General features: G+C 37.7%; 2 long non-coding RNA genes across 5 annotated transcripts in view; both read right to left on the bottom strand.

Annotated features, from left to right (window-relative positions):
• Positions 1-3,913: 3,913 nt before the first annotated feature.
• Positions 3,914-16,386, bottom strand: LOC148055311 (uncharacterized). 3 transcript variants are annotated; one of them, XR_015705585.1, is made up of 5 exons: positions 12,807-16,386; positions 8,549-8,628; positions 7,718-7,830; positions 5,813-5,944; positions 3,914-4,143 (listed from the first exon to the last, which is right to left on the bottom strand). It is a non-coding gene; the product is annotated as an uncharacterized LOC148055311 (long non-coding RNA). The 3 variants fall into 3 exon arrangements; XR_015705586.1 differs by lacking the exon at positions 8,549-8,628 and having other exon boundaries at positions 12,792-16,386; XR_015705584.1 differs by having other exon boundaries at positions 7,718-8,628.
• A 6-nt stretch (positions 16,387-16,392) lies between these two features.
• LOC148055310 (uncharacterized) overlaps positions 16,393-22,488 on the bottom strand; it is a 51,959-nt gene continuing 45,863 nt past the window's right edge. For both annotated transcript variants that reach the window (XR_015705587.1, XR_015705588.1), the window contains 2 exons: positions 17,339-20,991; positions 16,393-16,511 (listed from right to left, as the gene is read on the bottom strand). This is a non-coding gene — a long non-coding RNA (uncharacterized LOC148055310). The remainder of the gene's footprint in view (positions 16,512-17,338; positions 20,992-22,488) is intronic.

The raw sequence follows: 22,488 nt of genomic DNA, 5'->3' as shown, positions 1-22,488 counted from the left end.
GAGAAAAAAAGCTTACTTTAAAAGAAAAAAAAAAGAAGAGAAGATTGGATTAGAGGTTTGTGGGGGTTTTTTTTGAGGAAACGCCACAACAGAGAATATGTGAAAGTTAAATGTACTTTAATATTTATATGACAGAAGCTACAGGTTTAACTAAACTCAGCCAGGCAAGGCAAAAGCTATTAAGGAGAAACTAGGCACAAAAAGAGGACTTAGAGACATCCCAACTGAGCTTGGAAGCTAAACACAAGGTCTTGTTAATAATTTGTAAGTGTGCAATGAAGTGGCTGCCTTTCAAATCTAAACAGACCAAGCTGACCTGATGCTAGTTACACCATCTCTGCCACAGCTTTGGTTGAATGAGTATCACTTCAAATCCTCAAGAGATAGTCCTGATATAGAACACTGCTGTGAAAAAGGCATTAAACAGCTATTTGGACAGATTTTTCATGGATGCACATGCACACAAACACATATGTACATGTACAAGGAAAATAAAATTATGAAGGATATAGGCTTCTGTAAATGCAACAGAGAAATGTTTCCGGCTGTTTGGAAGGAAAACAAAAAATGACAGCAGCAATTTACACTGAAATACCACTCTTACAGGACCTCCAGAGCTAAAAGCTTGATTTTCTGCATTTTCAGCAAAGCACTACAGTTCTAAGGAGTCAACTGTGATGGGATTCCTCTGGGCGCATGTGTAACACACTGCTAAACCTGCAGAGCCTATGCATTTTGTCTTGTCATGAAGAATGCAAGTCAGCTGCAGCCTAACTCACCAGCATGCAAATACAGATTAAGTATCAATAACACACAAAAAGATCTTAAAGTCTGCCTAGATAAGACTTTTTTTGTAGCTGAACTTTACTGTAATGATAGTCAGTAGACACCTGGGAGCTAGAGCACTCACTCACTTAAAATGAAATCCTAAACTTGACTAACTAGGCTGTCCTAGCTTGAAATAAAACAATTTGGTGCAGAGAACACATCACAAGCTTTGTCTCCAAACCAGACTTTCAGTAAATTTATAGAGTATTGAGAACTCATAGCAGATAAGAGAGAGATTTGGTCATTTTGACAATTTTCTTTTTTATGGTTCACAGATGGATGAACAGGTCTCTATTTTATCATTCTGGTCCTTTAAGAAAACAAAGATTTCAAAGTCACCAGAGATATAAACAACCATTTTCAAAATACTGTTTAAAAACAATAAAGATATGATATATACCATGTGCAGGTAAAGGCAGGTTTTTTATGTAACTGTTCTCTGGTCTTCAGAGATCACTGAAATACCATCCAAATTGGAGGATGGAGCACAACATCTTTTAACTAGGCAGAATAATATAACAATAACAATCAGGAGACTATGATGGTTTAAAAGAAAACAGGAATCTACTTTTTAAAAGACTATAAGTGAAACCAGTAAGAGTAACCTGGTGAAAAGTAATGCCCTATGATATACAGGAGGTAACATGGTCACTACCAGCCTCAAAATCCATAAAATTATAAAAAGTTATACCTGGCTGAAAATAAAATTTTGATTTAGTACTGCAGAAGACCAAGGTTTTCATTTATGATTTGGTAATGTGAATCATTGAAAATCCAGCTCTATTTGTGATCAGGCTGCTATTCTGTGTTTTCATCTGACGGGCACTATATTTAATACTAAAGTGCCTCCCAGTCTCCATGCCAACTACTTCTCTGCTTTTGCATCCTCTGATACCTGTTATTCTATCATGACCTCCACAGTCAGTCCAGCTTAATTATGCTTCTGTCCTTCTATGTCTTCTTTTATAAAAGATCCTTATCTCCTTCTGATACTATGCATCACACCTTTTTCCCTTCTTCCATTAGTAAAACTTTTGTCTGCAAATAATAGCTCCAATTAAAGTGAAAAGCTCATACTACTCAAAAAATGGTTTTGCAGATGTGTGTGATAGCTCCTAAGGTAACCATGCAAACTTACAGGCCTTTCCTTTGCCTCCTCATCAGCACATTACCTTCTGCAGCTATTATTCTCTTTCTGCATCGTAGAAATTCATGTGCAACAAATCCAGTTTCTGTTTGTTTTGTGAACTACCACTTTTATCGTTTGAAATCATGTGAAGTCACCAGAGCTATGCTGATTTATTCTAGCTGATGATCTGGGCCTAAAATACAGCATGGATGCCTCATTTTTTTTCAGACAAACAGGGAAGTATGACTCATTAAATCATGTACTCCGGTATTTATTTCTCCCAGTGCAGTAAGGAACATCCTTGCTGAGACCATAGCTTCTGATGTGGGGAACAGGACATTCATTCACTGGAGAATCAAAAAGAAAAATACACACCAGCACCCTTGCATTTTACCAGTTCTGGAAAGAATTAATGGCAAGAACTAGAACACAAAGCTCAGTAATCTTGTAAGCCAAAGTTACTAGCCTTTGTTTGAAAAAAAAAAAAAATCATGTGAGGCACTTAAGCTTGCAGAAAATATCCCTTGACTGGCTTATATATGGGGTTTATGTGCATCATTCCCCAATAAATCTAACCATTATAGGCTAGGTATGCAGAAAAAGGGTTTTCTTTCTATTAGCTCATGAAGTCAGCAATGTATGTCTGCAAAGTGAACTGCTGGGAAAGGCATCTGTGAACTCTCTGCTAATAAATATATAAGCTTTTCAGGAACATTCTTATCTTGGAAACAGAAGGAAAATTTCTTCCATTTTAAGTTTTATGCTTTTCTGCAGAATTCTTTCTAACATTAAAAAGAACTTCAAATATTTTGTCTGATGCTGAATTATCATAATTCAAACTTTGCAGGAATCAGGTAATCTGTTCTCTGCAAGAAATCACCTACTCTGTGTAAGGAAGTCTTTTCTTTTGGGTGTCATACACCCAGTTTGAGTTATTGTCAAAATAATTTGAATGATAGGCATTGGGAGTTCATGCACATTCCTCTCCCTCTTCCACATTTTTTTTACTCCTACTCCTACTAAGTCTGACCCTTTCTAGGCTGGTATAGAGAGCAAATCAAAGCCCTATAGCCTTTGGATCACTAGCGATGTCTCAGCACTGAAGATGTTCACATTTACTTTTGCCATCAGAATAACAACCATTGCTAAAATAGCAGCTCTAATATTCCTTACTGAATCTATATTGGTACTCACTTGCTGGGCATTTAGTGTATCCAATCCCAGGCAAACAATTGTTGTGTCGTTTTCTGCCAAGAAAAATTTTTGTAGTAGTTACTGAACATTAGCAGCAACAACACCTGGAGACTGTTCCAGATTACACTCTCCAGTCACTCCAAGAACAGCCAGCCAGTCTTCAGATACAAAACTCCTTCACCAGAAGGTCAGACTAACTTCAAATACCTTCAGTAAAATCTCCTCTACATTGTGATTTCTTCAAAGAGAGTAATACTGAACCACTATTTTCAGAAAATACTCAGAAAGAGGAAAATAAATTTGATGTAGCCATCCTGCTATACTTTTTAAACTCCTAATCCCTCTGAAGTGTGATTACAAGCAGAAGAGAGGAGAGAAAGTCTGAAGGGGTTCCGTTCCACATCTGCCCATTCCTGGTTTTTATTATTTTTTGTTGAAGTCCCATAATGGATTCCAAGACTGCGTGTTTTTGGGTAGCCATCCCACCACAAAGCACTCACCTCCATGGTTCACCATCTATTGTATCACATGTTCAAAGCCATTAATCTGAAACCTGCAGAATTTACCCCATTTAAACTTTGAAGTGATGAACTCATTCTGTACTGCTTATAAATTACAACAATCTCAAGGAGCAATAGCAGCATCCTCTTCCCCCCTCTCCCATCAAACTCCTCACACACCTCACAGGAGGATAAGTGGGTTTAATGAAATTACTAAGCAGTCAGGATTTTAAAATTTTTATTTAAATGCTCTGGAGCATAACAGTGTTGCTTGACTAAAGGAAGGTTGATGAAGGATTAACCAGGTTTCTAAGTGAGAAGCAGACTACAGCTTCCAGCTTTCAGGACTCTTTGGGCAGATGCTCAGCTCAAAGCCAGCCAGCTCTAAAGTCACTCTCCAGGCAGCCTGGGTACCCTCACAAGGTTGTGCTTCCCGTGCTGTTGGTGGACTGGGAACAGCTGCTCCAGTTCCTGGTCAGAAAGTCACCTCCTCTGCGAGAATGGAAGAAAAATTTGTATATCTGGATAACAGACACTTTCTCCTTCAAACCTCTTCTAGTCACCAGCTGGAATTTCCCTTGTAGCTCTAAATAGCTTTAGCAGATATCATAGAGCAAATGTGCTCCAGCAGAACTACCCAACACGTTTCTGTAGCTCAAGGGAGTTGAAAGGGAGCTGAGGTTTCTGTGGATCCCAATTCACTGAAGTCAGTAGTGCTAACAAAGTAGCCTACAAACAGGTCTTTGAGTCACCAAATGAAACTCCTCACTGTTTCCCAAGAACAAGGGAATGCATGTGTGTAGTTCCAGAAGTCAATTCCTGTGCTGTAAATTGTTTTGTTTTCTTGTTTTACCTTATTCTACTTGAATAGCCAAACCATAGGCATGATGAAAGAACGTTTGTGCAAGATCTCTTTGCTTCAGAGGTATCTAAAACTAATCAATGAGGCTCCTCTGACAAAGGCAGTGGGATTTTTTCATTTGTTTCCTTGGTTTATTTTTTGCTGCAGAATAGCCTGGTGCATTTTTAGGTGGGGTGGTAGAAAACAAAATGATTATGTTTCATCTCCAGAAGCGTTCTTACATCCCTCTCAAGTAGACACTGATGCACAAATGCATGCAAAGCCACTTTGGCTTTTGGTAACGAGCCGAGTTCTCCCTCAGTTCTCTGGGTAAGTGCTAGTAATTTCGTTGTGAAAATATAAAAGGCCAGTATAAATTACTATTTTGACATAATTAGCTGTCTCCCCACCATCCCTCATTTTCCACTCTTATTATTTTTGTTATCTCTATCTTACTTCATGATTTATTTTCAATTTTTATTCTTCAATTAATTTAAATAAGGCTGATTGTTTACTGTAATCAAAAGAAAGCAAAACATTTCAGGACATAACTTTTTGCAATTCCTTAAAATTTCTGCACCGATTTGATTCAGAACGTCTTGAAGCATATTCTACAAAGACAGCAAAGTCACAAACTGATCTGCGAAATTACTGTGGATCTCCATTGAGTTACATATGCTTAGAAGGAAAATAACTAAATAAGATTATTTGGGTCATTTTGTAATCCTTAGCCAGTAAAGACTACTACTTGCCAAACCAGAGTAATCAAGCCAAACTATTGCCAATTATTCTCCCCATCAATAAACCTAGTTTTATATAGCACACATATATATTAAATAGCAAACAATTTTGAAAATGTTCAAGTAACACAATGAAACAGGGACAGTGTTAGAATGTATATAGATAATATACAGATTTTTCTTCCGTAGAAAATTAAAGGTTTGATTTTCTATTGAGCTGTTCTCTGGAGCTTATCTATATTATAATGCTTTTTACCTAAATAATTTAGAAGGCCTTCATTAGTAATAATTTCACCCAAAATAATCATGGAAGTTGGAGAATGGAAGTAAGTGTTCATTTTGTTCACAAAGATATCTGGTCCTCCAGGTGGAGCTTAGCTGTTGTATAATAGTTTAAATCAGGTACACTGAAATCAGTCTCATGGACCATCAAAGGGCTGGACCAGGACCAGCATTTATTTCCATACATTTCACCTTCACTCATGGGCTTAAATGTAACTTGGTTCTCGGAAATGTTAGGCACATCATTGTGATCGAGTACCCTGGGGATCAAGCATGCCTTATATCCACGGTTCCTTACCTGGGAGGAAGGAAGGGTAGGAACACAACACAAAAAAGGTAGGCATGAAGTTCTCTGGGACTGCCGCTGAGGGCAGAACATGGATATTCTGCTAGTCTTCTCCACTGCAATTTACAAAAAGGCAGGAAAAGGCTACAAAAAAGGCAGGAAAACTCTGGCTTATATCAGAACTGAATTCTACAGTATAATAACATCAGGGATTTAACATCAGTGTCTCAGAGAAGATATGACACCTAGCAACTCCCATGTTGGTTCTGATGAGGTGTTGCATATATAGGTCCACCATAAATAGATGTTTGCAGTTCTTGTGCCCTTATAACTTCCATTTTGCAGTTTCCAGGAATCTAAGTGAAAGTACAGCTTGCTGGAAGAGCTTGATTTAGTACCCAACAACCTGAATGGGAAATGGTTTAGTTGCTCTAGTCAGGGAAAGATTTCTCTGATCAAAGGGTGGAGCTAGATTTTCATTGACATCTCTGTCTCCCATTCATATAATGTATTCATCATAGTTTACATAAAATTATTCCATTCCATCAGAAGATCATATTCTTACCCAGATGGCAGTACCGATTCAGACTGCACAGTTTCAAGAAAGCAGATGGGAAGAGAGGCTCTTAAACCTCTGGAATTATCCCAAATATACTGTATGCCACAACTGGCAAAAAAAAAAAGAAACTAAAGGGTAAGACAAGAGACAGATAATGGAGGACCCAAGAGAAGGGAATTCAGCCACTGAATGACTAAGACAATGTAAAATCACCAGAAATTAAAAAAAAAAAAATTATAAAGCTTGTACTTCTCTATTTGCTTTAAAAAAGCAATGCCGTGTTCTATAATGTTTAACATGATCAGGAAATTAGAAAGAATAAGGATCTTTAGCTGGTCTACAAGATTGTTTATTCACAGATAACAAAGCACTTTACTAACATAATCAATTAGGGGTTTCTTCATGATTTTCTAAAATACAAATTTATCAAAATCAAAATGTTTGTTGAGAACATGTTGGTTGTTGCTAAGTCCCAGTAAAACTCAGAAGAATCTGCCTGGCGTCCTGCCAGCCTGTCCACCTGTCCTTGTGGCAACCTGTCAGGCAGGCTGCTGCAGACACCACCCGTCCAAGCTCTTTGCCCCTCAGCACCCCAGGAGCATTGTGCTACACAGGACCCCCAAATCCTTGGCTTTCTACCTGGCAGGTGATTGGAGATGACCCAAGAAGCCTCAGAAATGCTCTCAGTATTTCACAATGAAATGTCACTCTGACCTTCTCTAAGCAAAATGTCAGAATTGTCATTACATGGAAAATTTCAAAATGGGATTTTGTTGCAGTTCTGAACTGTACTATTTTTAATTTCCAGAGGATATGAATTCCAATGTCTATTTAGCTCTAGTCAGTACACATTTTCCAGAGTTTTCCTGACATCGCCTAAGACCATCATAGCTTTGTCAGTGCCACTATATTAGTTTCAGAGGAAATGAATACAGCAACAGCTCAAAATTTTAGTAAAATTTCCATAATGGTAAAGGAGTTAAACAGCAACCATTTCCTATGCTCATGGTTAGAAAACGTATCACATTGTTGGCATTGTTCCAGTTTGGAACCAAAATACCATGCTCAAACCATGTTAAAAATTGCCTATTTTAACTGAGTGAATTAACATTAAAATGGTCATTTCTGAGATATAAAATTATTTAATTGCCAGGTTCAGGTGAGAAAGCAAGTTGTCAAGAAGGAACAGAAAGTGATTATTTGACCTCTCTGGCCACATACGCGTTATCTACTTGATGCAGTCTTGCGTTGGGAGATATAGCATGTTAGCCACCAGACATATACAAGACAAGGACAGCCTAGTGCCTGAAGAATATTAATTCTTGAAGAGACTGCCACATTATCATTTGTTGGCATACCTCCAGCAGGATTCAGCTATTTTAGCATTCGCAGCTCCTCCAGTTAATATTCTTTTGATATCCATCCTGAACAGATGTTATTACCGAGGTTATCTATAGTTCTGTCTTCTCTCCTGATTGAATGGGAAGGTTTGGAAAGATGAGCACTTTAGGCAACAGTGACATTCGTTTTTGTCTACTCAGGCCTTAATCAGTTTTATTCCTCATCACCTCCTTTCTGCATTACCTTTCTAGCTGCTGCTGGCTTAGATTTTTCTTCTGAAATATAAAAGAGGGGCTATGAACATCACTTTGCCCCTTCCTTTTTTTTTCAGTCTAAACTTCCAGAGTCTCAAAAAGTGCTGTGGCACTTTGTTTTTTTTTTTTTAACCTCCTCTGTTTAAGCTACTCCCACTCATCCCATCCAGTATCATCACTGGTATGGAGATGATAGACAAGGGAGGGACCACATACTGTTCTAAATACCTCTGGATGAGGGCACATTCATGCAATAGAAGAAATAGTAGAAGAGGAATTGGCAAGGGAAGGATGTAGAAGATTGCTGGGGATAGAAAAAGACCACCAGGATGAGACTAACCATACAAGGAAGTATTTTGCCACTGCTCTGATATACACTTTCTAAAGAAGAACAAGAGAAAAGCTGTCTTTTTGAACTGTAACAACAGCATAAAGCCCTAACTTCCAAACCACAGAAGAGGCAGAGACAGAAGACAGTTTTGCAAAAATGTAATTGTACAATTACAAGCTTAGTTTGCACGTATCAATCACACAAAGGCATGAGTAAATAACCAAAAAGGCTTCTAAATGCAAATCATTTGCACATATACCTACTTGATCTGCAGCAGGTACTTGATCTACTGCAAATGCAGTGCAAGTCTTATTTACAGCTTTGCTTCATGCTTCTGAAATTCCTTTAAAAAAAGATGTACCAAATGTCTAAAATTATAGAAAACTAGGTTCAGCAGCACCACCACAGCTTTAATGGACTCTCAAAGAAGAATGAAAGCGTCAATTTTTACTGCAACCTGTCAAATATGTACTACTGAGGCATATGTGTTTCTCTTCCTTTCGTCCTATGCTAACAATTCAATCAACAATGACAAAAACTAGCAGGCTTTCTCAGCCTAATCCCCCCTCTTCTATCTCCAAATGGACTATCATAGGAGGCACTAGAATTCACTGCAATTTCTAGCTTCTTGATACCACAAAAATAATGTTTTTCCCCATTGATTTCTGACAAGATTCACGAGACTCGAAAACGTCCCATAACCTTGTTTTAGCATGTGAGTTTGCAGATATGCAGTAACCGAATGCTTTCTAATTGAGATTGCCCAGTACGGCTGATGCTCATGCTGTTCAGCAAATTTCAGTATTTTGTTTGCCCACCCTTAGAAGCAGAATATGTTTTGATTACATAGCATTTGAGCCGATGTCTGCTGGGGTTCAGAGGACACTGCCAGGCTTATCTCTCAGAATTTGCCTTTTCCTCACAGGGTCTAGGTCAGGGTTGTACTTTTGCTGCTGAATTTAACTTACATCTCACGTGTATTTAGCAGAAAATGAAGGATTATGCTATGTTCATATTAAAGGCAATTACACCTTTCTTTTCGTGTGAACAGATGATATGCATAGCTGGGACGCTTATGTGATGAAATAAAGATGCTTCAATAAACAAATACGAAGTTAGGAAAATTAAAGGGAAATATAAATTTGCAAAATGTGCAACTATATCTGAATTATATTCCCAGTGCCATTTCTGAAAGTGAAATATTGATTCATATGACAATTAAAAATACATCCAGTAGAAGACTTTCAGAGAGCTTATTCCCTAATTTTGAGTATTGGTTGTGTTCCTACGTATCAAGATACTAATGCATACACTGAACACAATATAAATGTTACGCTGGTTCTCACGGATTCCTCATTAATAAACAACTAATGAGAATTAATTTTCTTTAATTATGTATTATAAAATAAACAGATCTTTAAAAATGTAGGCAAAGCCAGTGAATAAAGCTGATATTACAAAACCATACATATGGCTGGCCTATGATTAACCTCATAACCAACTGAGTGCAAAAATTGACCGCTCAACCTGCGTGTTAAAACTAAACAGAAAAAGAAAGAAGGAAAAATGCTGCATTTTGAGTCACCTTTTTTTCCTCTCTGTGCTAGAAATACTAGGAATGCAAAGTGGAATTTTTTTTTTGCCTTTGGCCTCTAAAATAGATTTTTCTTTTCTTTCTTTCTTGCAGTCTAAGTAATATATATTTTTTCTAACAACTTCTATTAGAAAATAGAAAATATTCTCTTAAACTGAGATATGACATGTCAATCCTGCCTTTTCAAACCTAGCCATTGGCTTATCCCTAATAGTATCTGCTCGTGCTAGAATCCCGGCAGACTTGGACACTAGTGATGTAATGCCAGAAGTATAACAATATTAACATTTTATATGTTTAATCGTATGCTCCTATTTTCACTTTTACTTTACGAGCTGCAGAATGATTTTTGCTACCTGCCAGAATTGCACAAACAGCATTCAACAGCTCTTTAACACCTGCAGCCTTACCAAGCTGAATTGAGAAATACCGAGAAATGCTGGTGATGTTATGTCTAGTGCATTAATACAAGTGCTTCTTTAAGTTACCCTAATTACTTTTGACCAGAAACATATTATTTTTTATTGCCCGTGCTGCCAGCCGTGCGGTGCTGCAGGAGGGGGTGCCTGCAGCAGCTTGGCTCCCCGCGGTGTGAGAGGGTGGAAGCTCTACCTGTCCCCGGCTTTACCCTGTGCATCAAGGGTTCACAATAAAACAGTCCTGACACTGACCTCTCAAAGACCCAGCAGCTGAAACAGCCTTAACAAGGCATTAACACAGCAACATGCCCAGTAAACTATTACTAGCTGCAGGCTGGGAGGGGAGCGAGAGCAAGAGGGAGGAAAGAAGGGAAAAGGGGAGAGAGAGAAAGATAAAGAGGGTAAAAAGGAGGAAAAGGGGCTGTTTCACAGCTGGAGGAGTCTTTGGCATGTTCTTTTAACCTCTTTTCTTAATTTACCTCGTACTTGCACAGCATGGTGACCTGAGCTACAGGTAAGCTATGTCTTATACTATCATGTCTTGCAGTGCCTGATCTGGTTTCTCTACCAAGTCCCACCAAACCACACCACGCTGCTTTAGCAACAACAAACACTCTTAAAACAATGCCAGAGCAGGTAGAGTTTATTTGCCTTAATTACGGGTGGCTAGCAGCCTGCTGAGCAAAGAGAGAGCAGCAAGTGGGAATATGTCAGCCTCTGCACAGTCCCATTAGTGTTTTATGAGTCTAGTACATTGAAAAGTACGCTTCCAATGTAATCCAAATTTACAGTTGGTCTACCTGCAATATATTAATTAAGATAGATTTACTTCACTGGTGATTCTGCCTTTGGGACTCTTTGGGCTACATCACTGCACTAATTAGAAACACTTAACAAACGGAACCGTAATTTCATTTTACATTAATTTGAGTGCATATACCATTTGCCATGCAGCAGGGCTCAAAGTTGGATTGTTGTTACAGTGCCCAAAAATGTAGTTCAATGGTAGACTGCCTGTCACAGCTGTACCACTGAACTCCAAGGACAACCAACCCAGAAGCTAGAGCTGCTTGAATAGTGGCAGATGATGTTACCAGGACTCAAAAAGTTAATATCTAAATGGTTTATAAAAGTATCAAGAGCTACCGTAATAAACATTAACGGAAAGATTGCTGGAAGGAGAAAAAGCCTTGGGTTTCAGGACACAAGCTTAACACTGTTTCGACTTGAGAGGGCAATTTATTCCATACTGCAGTTTGTACTCTGATACAGCCGATTTGAGCTGCTGTCTGGTCCAGCACCCCCACCCTAACAAAGGCTCTTCCAATACACTCTGGCAATGCCAAAAAAACCTTCTCCTTTGAGCTAAAAACATTTACATGAATAACAAGAAGCCAAAGAGCTGCAATGCTTTTCATTGAAGGGCACAACAAAGGAAGAGAAGGAGGTTTTCACCCATTAAGTCTTCAAATGGGATGGGAATGGAGCTGTATCGTTATGTGTTGCAACTCACTCACCCGCTCTATAAGCATAGCTGAATTATTTGTATGCATTATCTTTTATTGTCTGATCAGTTGTCTGGCGGGTGAGCAAAAACAATGCCTTGTGCTAGAGGCTAATCATCTATCCCAATTAATAAAGAACAAATAGCTAAAATGAAAAATTCAGAAAAGGGTCAGTAGTCATACAAGATTATGTGCAAACTCTTATTTCTGAAGTTATAAATAAGCAAATATGAGTGGCATTGTAGCAATGATGGTCTAAAAAGAAGATAACCAAGGCTGTAGGGGGATTTGGCCTAATGATTTGGTATGTTTGGAAATAATTCACAAGCTTTCAGGCTCAAACTTTCTCTATCAGACATCATAAGAAACAGTAAAATTCATGCTGAGTAAACTTTAGAAATAATTTTTATTAGTTTAGACTAGTGATTATAACATTGACTAATCAGCTTGAATGAAAACTAGTTAGCACTTGCAGTATAGAAAGAAATTAGCGAGGGAAGAGATCACAGGAACATTTGTAAAAGGATGTAAAGCCAAGGTTTTTATTTACTCACACTGTTAGTTTCCATTTGAGTTTGAAATTTCAGCTTTCAGGCTTAGGTCTTTTGATGATACTTTATATGTCTTAAATGAGGCTCAGAACTGAGCAATCAGTTCTGGAAGAGTGGTATGAAACATTTTGAAGAAACGTTTTTTCCACTCATAACTGGGTGTCCCTGCACTTATCACCTGTCTGTGTGTCCTATGTTCACTCTGATGCCTACTGATTATTCAGATTCAGCTACTTAAATTGAATGAAGATATTTGGTGCGTACATGATGGATGTTCCTGTATAGACTCCACAGTTAACAACAGGGAATAATAAAGTCTTTGAGAGAAAAACAGAATCAACTTACAAAGCAAGCCAGTAAGCAAAGGAGACTGAATTCAAAGTTCAGGTTGTAAGACATTATTCTACCAGCTGTACTGGAAACCACAAGCTACTAACTTTTCAGTACTTAACTGTAGCCAAAGTCAGGTCTGACTGCAGTGGCAAAAATTGTTGGCCAGGCAGTAGTCTGTCATTGTATGTCCTTTTCCCCTTGTCCCTGAACTGATGAGAAAAATAGAGTCCAAAAGTACACATGTACTTTTTGAAAGAGATGTGCAGTAAGGATGGGGAGAGTTCAGCTGACCAAGACAGAAGAATAAAGGAACAAAACAGGTAAGAAAAAATAATGAGAAAAAAAATGACATTCAGAGGGAACACAAAACAGGAATAAGACAGGAAAAGAAAAGCAAGGGGGGCAGAAGACGAATAGAGATTGTAGTTGGATGAACCATGGAAAAAGGTGGGCAGAGTAAGATGTTTAACACAACAGAGTGAAGAGGAACATGACAGAAAAGAGAATCCAGATGAAAAAAACAAAGTCTAAAGGTCATGTTGCATCCAGAAACAGAGCATGGGGAAAAAAGGAAAGGGCTAGAAATAAAAGTAGAAAAGAGTGAAGAGGCTTTTTAAAATACTGAAAATGTGCATAAATAGTAAGTCAAAGTGAGTTTTGATGATGAGAAAGTATCCTTTTAAGTATAGATAGGAAAGATACATGAAGGCATAGAAAGTGAAAAATAGAGAATATATATGGGCAGAAAAAAGCAATTAAAATAATAAAATAAAACAATAATAAAATAAAATAAAACAAAACAAGACAAAACACGACAAAACAAAACAAAATACAATAAAATGTTACAAGCTGGGATCAGCTTGGTTTACTTTCAGTGAAAAACCATAGATGAAGTTTAAAAATTAGCAAAGCCCCAGCTCTTGTATTTGACTGTATTGAACACAGTAGTAAATAAACACACTAGTATCCCATAATTTGTCATTTTGATTTTACCTTAGGAAGTTCTGTATAAGGCTCTGGGACCTAAAAAAGCAATACCTTACAATGCGAATAAAAAAGATTCTTTCTATAGGAAAGCTGGTTTTGTTGCATTTGCCATGTCCCGGAATTCATCAATTCCAAGGCAGAAAAATACATTACACTGTCACGTTACTTGCAGGCTGTGCAGGCATCTCAGATCCTGTTACTCCTGTTTCTTGCACAGGAGGCCAGAGGACCCGCAGGAGGATGCACCAGCCCCGCTCCGCTCCCGCCGCGTCCCCAGTCCTGCAGTGACATCCAGCGTCGAGGACAGGGAGAGCGGCTCCGGAGAAGCTTTCCTTATCAAACACAATCATTAGACATTGCCAGCATCATTTTTCCAAGGAGCTGATTCTCCTTGGAAGAAGGGAGGACAGGTGCCAGTACCGCTTGTGATTAGAAAAATAAAATGGGATAACTGCAAACTGGCACAGACGATGCACCTGAGATCGCAAGCAATTTGTACAATAGCATGAGCAGAACAAAGAATTTACTTTGGGTAACTAATCAAAAATGGGCAAAACTTATGGAGTGTAAATTCATGAGCAAAAGACCTAACTTTTTCCTAGTTTAAAGCTTTGGAAGAACTGGCATTGATTGTAGCAAAAGCAGTGGATTTTTTTTTAAATATTTTAAAATAAAAATATTTTTTTATTTAAAATATTTTAAAATAAAAATATCTGGAGGTGCAGTTGTCATTTTAAAATTTACAGCTCCTACAGGAAATTTGAATATTTCTCTAGCACTCTGTACATTGCAAAGCTCAGTAGTTTTTATTATGAGGCGCCCTTATTGTTTTCCCTTTTAACAAAGTGTATGTCTATCTGCGTCCACTGGATGTGTGAGGAAAGAAAAGAAGCCTGTAAGAGAGGAGCTAAATTTCGCGTAGAGTTTCCATGGATTTAGGCTTCTGAGGTACCTTAAGAAGGCCTTAATAATCTGCCCCAATTCACAAACTCTTAGTTTTTGAAAATGACGGCTACCCAGCTCTTCTGTGTTTAGCAGATGCGATTTGCAAGGGCTCTATTCATTCACAACAATCTGCAACCTTTGATGTCAAAGAAGCTGTGGAGTGGCTGACTGCAAGCTGCAGAGGGTCACAGATCTCTGCTCCGCACCCAGCCTTATCTATTCATCAGAAATTCATCCAGGCCATGGAAACTTTTTTATTTTAACTGCACAGGCCTCAGAAAGCCAAATGGCATGGGAAATTTAATGTAAGTCAGTCTCACATTCCCTGACCATGAATGTGAAAAAATTAATCCTCTACAGCTAAATACTTTTGTAGTCATTTGGTATAAAAGGCAATGGTCTGTCACTTATATCCTGTGCTAAACCAGTAATGAAATCTTGAAAGGGGAGGCTGGGGCGGGGGGGTGCAGAATCGCTGCCACAATGAAGCCAAAATTAGGCCATTGCTTTCGTACCCCAAATCAATTTGAGAGTTAACATAATTGAATGCACTGCGTTATTCTCAGCAGTGCAGGATGCAAGCAGACCTTGAGAAGGCAGCTGTGATGGCAAACATTTTCAGCAACATCTGCAGAGCTTTTGCCCTTGCTTCTTTTTATGCATTTCCACCATTGACTGGTGGTCTGCAGTGATATTCAATATCTGGGTTGTTTTCACCTTGTCTCACTCCACTAACTCCGTCGTAATAATATTAAAAGCAAGTCTTGAAGGGCTCCATCAGACACACACAACCAGCACTTGCCTACTATGTCTCTTCTTGGTTTGCAGGCTCCTTGGGGCAGACAGTTCAGTAGAGGATAAGAGCCACAGGTGACAAATATGGGTGTTAAAGTGGTCTTCCAGCCGCAAATTTAGATAGTAAATACAATAACAACATGAGAAAAAGTTTAACCTCTCAGCGGGAGGAAATAGGAGCACATGAGCAGTGACAAGGCTCCATGACTGCTGCTTCAAAAAGCACACATGAGTTATGACTGGCCTTAGCATTCATGACACCAATTATCTCTAAATGGTCATCAAAAATGAAAGGAATGCAGTCTTGTAAATATTATACACTTCATATTTTAAGAAATAAATATGCTGAGAATGTGCTTTAAGAAAAATAATGTATTTTTGTCCTTTTAATTTAAAAGAGAGCGCAAGATTGTTACTGTTGTGAAATATGGGAGATCAGCTTCTGATGAAAAATCTAAATGTTAAAAAAAATCCACAGCAAAGATCAGAAACATTTATCAGAAGAGTTCATGTTTCTGATAAATATTTAAGTGTGCAAGGCAGAACCACTGAGAACAGTAAATACTTTATAGCTGGCACTTTGTCAAAACTATAAGTGGCTCTGCCTTCGAATTTTACATCATCACTAAATTTACAGTCATTTGATAAGTGGCACAAGACAAGAATTACTTCTTTCTAAATCTAAACCAAGTAATAAATCTAACATCAGGATTCCTCTTATTGTCCGTTATCGTCTGATGACAATGCCTTTTACCTTCATTGTCTTGACAGAAATATGATATGTAAAATTGTAATGTCACATCACTCACTATGATTTAACACTATCCAGCCCATACCATTTTAATCAATCAAAATTGTCGCTTTTTAGTGTAATGATTTTCTGGTGGATTCCCTGTGTTTAATATGATATATATGTCTTATCAGCAGTTGATTTACTATTTCATTTCAAAGTCTAACAGCTCAGAAGGCCATTCTTACCTCCTTCAGACACCACTGGAATTAGCAAACAAGCATCGGTTTAGGTACTACCAGAGAACTAATTGTTGTGGAAAGCAATCGGAAGATACAAAATTATTTTTACCACAAACCAAAGGTGCCTGGGGAAAAAGAAAGATGAGTAAATACTGTGAAATAAAAGAATTGGAGAAAAATGCCCACTAAAGACAGTACAGCACAAGCAGAAGCAGTTTTTCTGTCTTCAGTATACTGAGATGGACACGGGCATCCCTAATTGGGTAACACAATTGCTGAGCGCACAGCAATTTGCTTTTAAAACAATCTGAATTGCGCAGCAGGTTTCTCTAAGCCAAAAAAGCTCTTTTCATTATCTTTCTCTGCATATTATATAGTCTTTTTATTTATTATTCACAGAAAACTACTGAATTTATTTCTTAGACAATTGCAAGAAAAATAATTTGTGCTTGTAAAGCTCTTTCAAACACTATCCAATATATGACTGGAATAACTGACCTGCATTAAAACATGTCTTTACATTAGGCTGCAGCAAAGCATAGATGCTTAGAGCTATCAAAGAATACTAAAACAACAAGTTTAACATGAAAATTTTGCTTTTATGTTCTCTTGCAGAATACCAGAAAGACCATATGTTCATACATGGAAAAATGCACATGTTCAGGTAGCAAAGGAATGGGTGGATATTGTTAGATTTCAAGGCAACAGGTCGCTTATAAGTATTTTCAGTCAGTTAATGTTTGACAATGCATAAGATGTAAAATTTTAACTAGCAAAATCACTCCAAACTGAATAAATATATCGCAAACAAAAAAGGAGACAGATAACAACATCCTTCCTTGCTTGACTAAGGATTTTAGAGGTCTCAATCTGTCAGTTTTCATTTCTGTTAACTAGCATTTACTTTAAAAACTCTGCTGAAGTAAACAGTTCTGCAAGCATAAACACATACCATTGGGCAGGTCAAAGACTGGTGACCCAGGTTTTCAAGACTGTGAATACATGTGGCTCTGGGGCAGCAGAAGGATTACATCTCCACCATGTAGACTGTCAGCCCAAGGAGAAAGGCACACCAGAGTGCTCCACACCTACCTTCTTCAGAGGACAACTGCAGATTGGTCTTCCAGATTTGCTGGCAGCAATTTTAAAATCAACAATTTTATGTTGTTGATCCAACAAGCAAGGGGCTGAAGGGCCACCTGTCTTCCTACAAAAGTTAAAAGGGCCTTGCATAGACCAGCTGAAGTGAATTATTTTCATTCTTCAGGAACAATTAGCCCACTCTTAGTGACAGATAAAGAAAGAAAGGTAAGACAAATGATGTGACAAATAGTGCTCACAGGGAAAACTGACAAGACACATTTAAGTTGCATCACAGATCGTGTAGCTAACCGAGAAGACATGAAGGCTCTTTCATCAGTTCGGAAATGGGTACATACTCAATATCCTACAGAGAATTACAGAAATGAAAACATCATTTTTCCTGTGAAAGAGAAAAAATATTTAGGATTTTTTTTTCCCATGAAGTTCATTTTTCACAATAAGAAAACATGTAAAATGTTTTCCCATTCCAGTGCACTTTTCCTTGTTTCATAAAGTCTTCTTTCTTCTAAACATACGATGTAACTTACTCAACTTAGGACACTGTAACTTTTTAGAACAATAACTAAAAAAAAATAGTGAGAGCTGCCAGTAAAGAGTGGAGTCCCAGCTGTGTCTTACTGTGCAATGCAGAAATTCAATTTACTTTGACAGTGTTTGGAGACCACAGAATTCCTTCATAATCCCTACTTTTTTTTTATTCTCCTATTAAGAAACCACGACCAAAGTGACAAAAGCTAGTTCAAATTACCAAACGCATATTTTCCCTAGTTCAGGAAAACTCTACTGAGAACTTCTTAGGTTTTAGTCCACCTCTTTTATGGGAAAACAACATTTGTCTTCCAGCACTAAGTGACATTACATTAAATACCATTATGTTTTGCCTTTTTTTTTTACTGTCCTTAAAATACCCCGTGTCAATGGTATGTCTTACAGCTGTCTAACTTTTTCCTCTGGCACTTGTGAATAACCATCTTGACTTCTTCCTGCAGTCTCCAAGTTCCCTGCAACTCTGGTGGTGGAAAGAAACTCATCTGTGGTGTCACAATGGCATTCAGATACCACAGACTTGGTTCTTACATGCTGGAAGTAAGCAACGTCGAACAAGAACAGCAAGCACCTTGCTTAAGCCTTCTAAATACAAATTCACCTTTTGCATATATATTTTACACCTCTTGCAACAAATAGTTTTATAAAACTTTCCTTGCAAGTTTTATATGGGGGAAGAAGCCATGTTCAGCTTCAAATGTCTTAGATGTGGGAGCCTAGAGTAAATTAAGCAATAGAACAATATGGGAGGACAATAACGGGAAATACTAGGAAAATAATATGAAATTAAAAGAATTAAACTGAAAGGAGTCTACGGCAAATTTTGAGTTAAAACATTTCAGAACTAAAGCAGCTGCTAAAAACACCTACCCTACAGCTCAATACATTGCAATTAGTCTGCAGCACTCAGAACTAAATACACCTACGATGCAATTCAGTACAATACTAACAGTCTGTGGAGGACACATTCCATATCACAATTTGCAAAATACCTTCTACTGTTTAAAGGGGAGAATATACCATATGCCACATCCAAGCTTTCATTAATTTTATGCCAGACATGGTTTCAAGTCTGAAATGTGTTGTGATAATTTAACACTCTTCTTCCTTGTTATTATCTCATTGTTACACTCTTCATTTTTTGGGTTATTACTTTTAGTATACTTTCCTTTAGAAACATTTGCTTTGGAAGAGGAGGTTGGCCTAATTTGTAGACACCTTGCAGAGCCTTGTTCAGCCATAGCCCCCTGGAATAAAAAATATATATCAGGAGAAAAATAGCAGATTATTTCCTCAGTAAGTGGATAATATTTTTATTACATTATAAAAAAAAAAAGAAAGCAGTAGATTTGAATTCGATTTTAATAAAACTTTGGCTCTTTGCCCTTATGAAGAGCTCAAATAAGCTTAGTCTCTCTACCGTTTTTCTAGAATTATTTGATTCAAGGGTTTTTCTTACATGATGCATAATAAAAGTACTTAAAAATGGCTAATGTAATTACAAGTGTTAGGGCTAGATCTAGCTGACAACCCATACAGAGGCTCCCATACTTATATCAGTGGGAAAACAGGTTTTTTAAATAATCTGTTAGATCTAATCTTTATGTCCACAAAATACCCATTGTGTTCTGTGTTACCTCTGGCTGGCATGGAAACTCCATCTTGCTGTAGTTCAGCCTGAATTGAGCAATTCCATCTTAAGTATCAGAAGATGAAGCCACAGTAATTAACCCAAAAGTTCTGTTACTGTTTTTAAAATACAATTACTGCAGGGGAAGACTCACATGATTTTCTTTCCAGAATGTCAGTTTGGAGGTGAAGGAGCCCTGTCCCTTGGAAGATTGCTGTTGTAAACCGTTTTTCTTGATGAGATTTTGCTAAAATACTGTTTTGAGTTTCTGGCTTTCTCCAGATCCCCAAAGTCAAGATAAGGCTTAGATTCCTGCAACCAAATAATCTGAACTGACTACTAGGGGCTACTTAAACTTGCAAATAGTTTCTTTCCCTGTTTGCCTTCACTCTTTGATTGAGAAAGTATTTCCTATTTTTCTTTGATGGAGACAAGTATGGGAGGAAAAGCAAGCCAAACACTACCTTTACAGAAGAGAGCACCAGAATACCTTGCAAGCTACATTGGTACTTCTGTGAGGCTGGAAAGCACTCCGTTTTTCGATCGCTCTATAATGCAGTACTGGGTCTAGTTGAAGGTCATTTAATGGTCCAGTGATAGGAAAAAAACAAAACAAAACAAACCAAAACAAACCAGAATCCCTTACTCTAAACCCATTGCTCCATCTGTCATACAACATCTGCAGATCAGGTGATTGATAAGTAGCCTCAAGATTAACCTGGAAAATTTAGATGAGTATGCAACACTAATCTCTTCAATAACATTGTGTAGGGCAGATCAGTCACTGAATGTCTAGGGCTCAGCAGTTCTGCAAATCAAAATTACCACTAACAGAAAACAATTCTCCATGCAAAGCAGTTCAGGTCACACAAATCAAATGGCACAAAGGTTTCATCTACTTAGCCAAGATCAGGTTGATAACCATGGCAAGTTGATATTGGTTTTCAATGCATCCTTCCCCGATAAAATTGGACTGCTAGAAACTGTGTAGAAAAGAGTTTGTCTTATACTGGACTACAGACATCCAGGCTTGGTGCTAAGGTCATATTTCTTTCCACCAGATTCCTTTACAGCTACCAGAAAGTCACCTTTTATGAACAAATAAAGTTTAATCTCTTTCTTCCCTTCCAGAGACAGGGTTTCAGGCCTGAAGAGCAAGTTTGGTTCTGTGTCATCAGACTCGGCTTGACTGCCATAACTGTACCCAGACTGCAGAAAAAAATACCAGTATCTCAGTATCTGGCCAGTGTCCTCTGGACATTAATGTTCAGGAATCGCATTTCCCACGCACACATCACTCTGCTTCTTCACTGCAGGTTTGGGACCTGTTTGTGATAAACAGACAGTTAAAGCAACAGCCAAAATACTTTAATCAGATTATTCTAATTCAGAAGCAGTTTGAATGGGCTGAATTTTGTTAGAAATAAAAATATCCCTACTCATACCTACGAAAAGTATTGAAAGTGATCCTGTTTGTTCCCTGCATCTTGGAAGAATACCTTTTCAGAAAAAAGACTAAAAAGCTTAAATTTACAGCTCAGCTTTAAAGCATACAGAATATGCAAGTTCATGACCTGTATCCTGACACATGCAACTCTCATTTCTTTAGACAACATAATGATAACATTTCTTCAAATGTACACAGGCTACAAGACGTTTCCAAAATGGGGACAAGGCCACAACCTTCACATGTTACATGACTTGGCCATCTGTATCTGTAAAAAGACATGGATTCCACTGAATTAAATAATAAATAATCTTATCAGTGCAGAAACAAAACATTCTTATATGCCTTTCATTCTTAAAAAAATTGAAGATAAATTCTGAATTCACAGATAATAAAGCATAACATAAATTCTGGAAATATCTAAAATATTAGTCAAGTTAGATTATGCAAAATGGATCACACAGAAGGCTGGTAGATATAGTGTAGGTGGCTGTAGCTGTCCCTCAGGCTGTCTTTCTGTAAATACAGTATCTTACAATATCTTACACTTACAATATCTTATATTTTCTCTGCTTACATTGAAGAAAATGAAATAGTGGACAATGACTGCTTGGTACCTACACCACAGCACTGCTTCCACAATATGACATCCAGCAGGCACTTCCAAGTATACTCCCTTCAGTAAATTAGTTTTTTTATTGAATTACGCTGCAGCTGCCCTTCTGCCTGTGTTCAGCTCAAAACAGTACAGAAGCATAAATGAAACACTGAACTTGCTAACAGACACCACTCCAGCAGAAAGCACCTTCTTAAGTATAAAATCAAGCTATCACTAACTTATTATTACTTGATTTTTTTTTTTACATTTATAATTCATTCAGATTTTTTTCTACAGAAAAGTGGCAAGGTAGATACAGTGTACAACTATGCAAAGCAAAAGCCTATATAACTATCGTATTTCCTTCCTACAAAACACTGCAGAAAGGTGCTGGTCTAGCATAGAGAAGTAAATGCACAGCATTATGAAAAGCCTGAAAAACTGTCTGGTCACCTAATAGACAGCAATTTGGTTTCAGGTTTTATTTGGTTGGCAGTAGAGAGTGGGGAGGAAAAAAAAAGAATTGGGCTTGTTTTGGTGCACACCATGTATACACTGAATTAATTTGCTCTACATATGCTCTACACAGATGCTGAAAAGCTGAGACAGCCTCCTGTAAATTTTACCCTGTAAATAATGGAACTAGGTCCTTGTTAAAAAAGCATAATTCCATTGACTCCAGTGTCAGCAATGTTTCAGAGAACTACATCTACATTGTCCATTAAAATTTTGTCTGTGATTACATCAAACCAGTCTGCCATATTTGCTCAAAGTTGT

This window comes from Nipponia nippon, unplaced genomic scaffold (assembly GCF_047370975.1).
Source record: "Nipponia nippon isolate SJK-2023a ecotype South Korea unplaced genomic scaffold, ASM4737097v1 scaffold_24, whole genome shotgun sequence".
Taxonomy (NCBI): Eukaryota; Metazoa; Chordata; class Aves; order Pelecaniformes; family Threskiornithidae; genus Nipponia; species Nipponia nippon.
Note: the sequence above shows the minus strand (reverse complement) of the source record. Positions and strands in the feature narration are given on the sequence as shown.